The sequence below is a fragment of the Buceros rhinoceros genome, unplaced genomic scaffold (assembly GCF_000710305.1).
Source record: "Buceros rhinoceros silvestris isolate BGI_N320 unplaced genomic scaffold, ASM71030v1 scaffold7261, whole genome shotgun sequence".
NCBI lineage: Eukaryota > Metazoa > Chordata > Aves > Bucerotiformes > Bucerotidae > Buceros > Buceros rhinoceros.
The window spans coordinates 1-7,039 of record NW_010392442.1 but is presented as its reverse complement, the minus strand read 5'-3'; positions in this window follow the sequence as shown (position 1 = coordinate 7,039).

Below are 7,039 nucleotides of genomic sequence, written 5' to 3'. Positions count from 1 at the left end.
GTGTAGCATTTGTCATTTATGTTGAATTTGGTTTTATATGAAGTACATGCTAGGCAGCAACTGCAGGCTACCATAATGTATTTTGAAACAAGAAATCCAAGCTATTAACTGACAGAAAAAATGATGTGTCCTCACTTTTCCCTGCTCATCACTTGCATTTTTCTCATAACTGGTGATTTAAGTCCCATTGTGCCTTCTAATGAGCAAATCCTATTCGCAGCTGCTTAGGCTTCCACTAATGTCTATACAGATGGGGGATGCCTGAAAAACCATTTTGTGCCAGGCCCCAAAGAACAGAAGTTTTCCAGAGCAGAGAACCGGCCAACATCATCCTCCTTAGATGGAATCTCAAGCTAATCCAGCAACAGCACTGTCTGAAGTGAGACTTTTTCCAAACGGGATTAAGCACACAGATGCAGCTCCAAATTGGCTCAGATGCGTTACATATCACGTATGTAACATACCTAAGCTTCTTCCAGAAACCAACAGACTAGTCTGGAAAAAATCTGTATGTGCGGTACCATTAGGAAGGTGCCTCTACTCACTCGGATCAAATAATTCATTCCAGAATTATAAAGAGATTAAAAAAAATGCAGAATACAAAGTGTGTATTGAAAACAAAACAATCCAAAGTAATTTCATAAAAAACTCCAACCAATCCAAAAAAACCCCAGACCCCCACACTGCAGTTCTGAAGTAACAAAGCCATTGATCACAACAGTAATACTCGTATCTAGAAGAACCATCAATCATGAAATAAAGCATAAATAACTACGAGACAGCATATTCCTGTGTACTGAACAAAGATAAATACTAAATATTTATAAAAATTCACCTCACTGATATCAGGAAATCAGATTTAATCTTCTTGGGTTTATGTCAATTATTGTACACTCAAGGATACGCACCATACGGGCCACTGTAAGTGGATATACAACCCCACAAATTTGGTTACATTTTATCTCAATCAGAAAAACATAAAATTTGTATATAAATAGGCACAACTAAAATGAGGGCAAGTGACTTGATTATAGACTTAATTCCGATAGCAAGGGTACTCATAAAATAATTATGCACATATTTTTAAATATAATCACTTACCCAATGATAACAACAGATATTTCCAGGCACAAAAACATTCCTTTTGGTCAAAATTTTATGTAAGGGGAAGTGAAGGGAATCCTAAGCAATTTTATTTTTAAAACTACACAGCAAAGAAAAATTTGACCATAATTGGCTAATTGAGAAAATCGCTCAGAAGCTTTTTCATGTCACTTGAAAAAAAACTATCATCAGTGGATTCATCTGGTCCCTCCATTCACTGAACCTCTGGTTACTGCTGAAAAATTTGAAGAATGAATTCGTTGTTCCTATAGAAGAGAGTGTTTGGAGACAAGCTTCCTCTGTATTTATCTGAAATGACCTAAAAGCCAGAACCAGAATTCGAATTCTACTCTCAAACACAGCAAACCCAAGATCTTAGTACAGGATCTGCCTCTCGGTTTCTCAGCTAGGTGATGCTTTGCGAGATTCAGATCTGAGAATCCAACTGGAACCTTGGTAAGGGCATAAAAGGCCCTAATGCAGCCCAGACACTTGCGCAGAAGGGACTGCTGAATCCAAACACCTGTCTCAACAAAAGAAGAACTTCTCCTCCCAAACTGAATAATCAGGATTATACCCGTGGAGGGGAACTAAACTAACAGACTCTTCCTAATACTACACTTAAATCAGCTGCTAGGGACAGGTTAAAATACAGACACCACAGAGCCCTGTTTCATCACGCAGGGTTGCAGGACATTTACCTACGCTTTAAGCATGCTGCTAGTGAACAGCTAGAAGAAAATTTTCAGATACAACACGTACATACATACTAAGAGTAGAACTATTCACATGTGTCTCTGCACATGTTTAAGCGTGTGCTCACACAAAATCCAACTGCTTCCAGAATTACCAAGTCAGTCCAAGCTCTGATGCACTTTAAACTGAGAAAACAAAACAGCGTGGCTGTTCCATCGTTCCCCAGAGACTCCTGGACGCGTAACTCCCTTCGCAAAATCTGCAGCTGCTCAAACGTGCAACTAGGGATACTGCTGTGTATCCCTTTGCATCCTCACCCCTTCCCACAACACTGATCCCACAAACAGGAAACTGCTACAAAAGCAAGTATCTGAGAATAAAAATAACCTCTTATTTTACTCCCTCGATAAAGATAAGGTCTTCACTCCACCTGTCATCCCTACAAGGCCTGACATGACAAACAATGACACTCCCCACAACCTCACAGGCGTGAAACAATCAGTAATCATGTTTCAAGTAATGCCAGAATCTCCTCAAAAAGCTATTTCCTTTATCTTGTGTCCTGATAAAATTAACTCATATTCTGAGCACGAACAGAGTGCACATTATTTCTAGGTCTGGAGCTGCTCCTGTTAATAGTCCTCAGAGATACTGAAGTGGAAAGCAATTTTCATGATGTAATTTCTTTAAAACGTGGCATTGACATTGAGGCCACAAAAATATTCTTGGCTCCTCCTTCTCCGCCTTTCTGACTAGGCTTTCCATTGTGCGGGGGCTCAAAAATGCTCTGAAAGGGGAAAGAAAAATCCCATATGTGATCTTGTATCCTGTCCAAGTTCAGTTCTACTCCAAGTTTTAACGCTCACTAAACCAAAATGAGACAAAAGTGCTTTAATATCCAAAACCAAGAGCACTAACATTCTTTCGCCTTTCAGCATTCAGTACATAGGAAAAGCTTGCAAAGTTGGGTGCTTTTTAAATAAGACCAAGAACTACTTACAGTATTACCAAGTCAGCTCGAACTTTGATACACTTTAAACTGAGAAAACGGTGTGGTTGTTTCATCATTCAAAAGATAAAAACAGTTTTCCCCCCCCAACTGTTTCAAACGTCACACAAGCATTAAGAACGCACTGCTTTCTCCTGTGCACAAAGGTTTCTCGAAGATTCACATCTCCTATGAAAAAAATAGTTCTGTACACACTCATTTGCTTTGCAGCCCCGAGGAAAGTCATAGGGAGCAATTATCCTTTTAAGTCGAATCCAAGGAGTTCTTACTCTTCTGAAATCACCTGGTGATGTGAAGTATTTCCACACCTGTTATCACAGAAGGTATTGGTCTGCAAATTAAGTAACACTGGAGCTATTACGAAGTCTACCGTAAGAAAAGGCTGTCAGACCACGTACAGGAAGATACTAAAAATAACTAATATAAAACCTACTCCTCCATACTTGCACAATTTCACTCCAACAAGATAAAAAATAAATTTTTGAACTTCTGGAAATTATCAAATGTCCAACACGTTGGCAATAGAAGGTAGAAAGTCACTAAAATGACATATAATTTCTTTTCCTAGCTTTTGTCTCTTTCTTGTCTCTTTCAGCTTGCTCAGATTAAACATTCAAATGATGCATTATACAGCGCTTAAAAAAAAACAACCCAAAGAAAACACCTTATCTCTTCATATAGAAGGTTCAGATACATTGCAGTAAATCTATCCACAGCTTGCCAGAAACAAAGTGGATAAATAAAGATGCAAACATACATACCACCAGAGGCTGGCTGCTCTTCTTTGCCAACTTAACACTCCCATTTAGATAAGCAGTTCTCTCTGAAGCAGAAGTGAAGACAGTGCAGGAACAACTGAACTGGAAAAAACACAACCAGAAACACCACCATCAAAACTAAGCACAAAAGTAATTCCTATAGTCATTATTTTAACCAGCACTTGTCAAATTTTGTCATCTATGGCACAGAAGTGACATTCTCTAAAAGCAGAAATGCAAATCTGACATTGCTGTCAGTAATGTGCATGTGATCCAGCTACAATGGCCACAAATTCATTCTCCTCACAAGAAAGTCAGTAAAAGACTCTTAGGCACAAATACCACCTCTGGCCAAGAGAGTCCCTGTGCCCTCATTTCTGAACGCTAGCAGAGCAACCGGGGGAACTTACTGCTCCGCCGCTCTCAGCAAATATGAGAATAACCATGTACGCAGCCACTGGTGACCATTGTTCTTAGTGATTTTTTTGCTGGAGGAAAAATACTGAGTTAGAAAGATTTTTTGATCAGACCTGGTACAACCATTCTGGGCTCCAAAAGATTACTGTCTTTGCTGACTTCAACCCCTTTTACTTACCACTCTCAGTGGTTCATCCTGGTTTTCCTACTGTCACTGGGATGTGAGCTGACAGCTGCAGCTTGCTTTCAAGAGAACATACTTCAGTATTCTACCATAAGATAACTCTTCTTTCTAAAGCTTAAATTAGCTGTCAGCTGGTTCAGTGAAGACAGTTGAAGCGCACCAGGGCCCTGTTTGGGCACTGATAAACTTGCCTGGAACCAATGAAAGTCACCGATTCCTTTTTTTGTCTGTTTTTTATTAAAATGAATTTAGAATAGGATAGTCCCAGTTGGAAGGGACCTACAATGATCATCTAGTCCAACAGCCTGACCACTTCAGAGATGACCAAAAGCATGTTATTAAGGGCATTATTGTCCAAACGCCTCTTAAACATGACAGGCTTGTGGCATCAACCACCTTTCCAGGAAGCCTGTTCCAGGGTTTGAGCATCCTCTTGGTAGAGAAACATTTCCTAACACCTAGTGTGAACCTCCCCTGATTCAATGTTGAACCATTCCCATGTGTGCTGCCCCTGGATCCCAGGGAGAAGAACTCAGCACCTTCCTCTCCACATCCTCCCCTCAGGAAGCTGCAGAGCGATGAGGTCACCCCTCAGCCTCCTCTTCTCCAAACTAGACAAATCCACAGTCTTCAGCCACTCCTCAGAAGACATGCCTGCCAGAATTTGGTATCAAACATCACAATGGTTAGCTGCCATGGACCAAGATAAGGGAATGGAGAATACTGAAAGAATCCTGCTTTCCACCTCCAGCAAGACCAGCCATACACTATTCCACTTCACCGGCAATTGCCGCAACCTAAGGACACATTTACAACAGTCCACAGAGAGCTCCAAATTGAACTGTTTTTCACCCTTGCATTCATTTTCCTTTCTCTTCATACCAAAACTATTCCTCCAGATGTTCACCATTAGAATGATTCGTTCCTTGATGAACCACAAAGTTATGTCATAGTCTGATGCTGTGGGTGCAGAGCACAAATGAGAACATGTTAGCACAGCACAGTTAATGTATTGGAAGAGGAAAATGGGACTGTATTATGAAAACAGGATGCAACAATAATATGGTTATACTTGTGCCCCTGTGCTTGCGTTCAGCCACTGAAGTGAAACTCAGATCATCATCTACATCACATCCAGCTTGAGGCCAGAGGCTCATAAGAGGGAAAAAAGTCCCATCTTTGAGTTACTCCTAAATAAAAAGGCGATTAGCAACAAGTTATCTCAAGCCCTGTGTTGCTTGTTCTCCATATCTAGATGTTTACATACCCTTCCCCCTCACTAAGCTTCTTTCCTTTAGAATCATCATTTTAATATTAAAAACAGAAAAAATGCAAATTTTCAAAATCCTTCTGAGTCTGAACAACCTACTGCTGTTTTGTAATTGCAGTGACAGAGCAAGACAATCTGGAGGGATTTCTAGAGGAGAATTTCTTTAAATCTTTCAAAAGAGCTGCTGCCGAGTGCTATGTGGATGCTTGTGACCCTAGAGAAAAGTTAACGCGCAAGCCTTAAAAGCACTGAGCAATGCTGGTATAAAACTGGTCTATGCCTGACAGCATCCCCTCCCACAAATCAGATCTTCACCTTCCTGAGTGCCCGTTCAGTCAAGTCTCATCTCTCAAGCTCCCTTTCTCTGCGAAGTGGAGAGGAAAAGGATCTCATCTCCTCTTGTGAAAGCAGAAATGATCCACGCGACCCCTGCCTCCTTCAGAAAACAGCAACCTTTTACATGCCGTTCTGAGCCCTTTCACGACATACACCGCGTGCACAAACGCACGCATGATACCGGACAGTTCAGCTGTCTAAATCTCACAGTGCTTCAGATGAAAAAGTTCTTTTCATTCCAAACTCCTTTTGAAATAATACAACATTAGATTAGACCTTAGTGGCCATTTCGTACAACAGGAAAAATTCTGGAAGTATTCAAAGGCCTGGATTTAACTAACAATTGCCTACTAACAGTTCAGTAAGAAAAAAGCAATTAAGCTATTTTAAAGATTAAAAGCCATTACATTTATATGACTAAAGATCCTCCTAAGCAAAAACTGTCTTGTGTATTTTCCAGTACCTGTTTCACCAGGAAGTCCCTAATATATTTCATTATGCTTTAGGCAACAGTACCACCTACAGATAAAATATGCCATTATTTTATTTACAATTTAGTAGTTTTATGCACATTCTTTTTTGAGAAACTTCTTACTATAGTTAATGAAAATGTAATGAAAATTATATTTATAATTATGTATTTATAATATATAAATCCCTACATCAGGCTGAGACAAGATCCAATAACGACACACCTTCTGAAGGGAAACAGCACGCCAAAGTTCAGTGCAGCAACTTCTACTGGCCACTGAACACTACCAGCACAGGTACAGAAAAGGAGCAGAACTAGCAAAGTAAGTGTGTCCCAGATTTAGGATCACTAGACCTGCCAACCTTCAACAGGTTGAAACAGGATTTTAACCAGAATCACTACAAACATTATTGGGGGGCTGTGGATTAACTATGCGTTGACCCCACTGGTTTAGCTGACCACAAACTGAAATCATTGAAGTAAATAAATATTCTTTGGTAACATGCATGAGCAAGCAGGCTGAAAAACTGATTCTTGCAGCACCTCCCAACAGCTGCCATGAGCCTAACTCATGAAAAGGCAGATTCAAAGCTGATTTCTCGTACTAAAACTCTCTCAACTCTCTTTTTCCACCTCTCTAGTGCCTGTACGCTCACGTGAGTTCTATCATGCAGAGAGATGCCGCTGCTGAAAACCACTGCCCTGAGCAACACGAACTAGTAATAATAGTACACAACTGTACTCAGCAAGTTCCACCAGCACTGACAAAACGACTGCAGAAACATCCATAAGA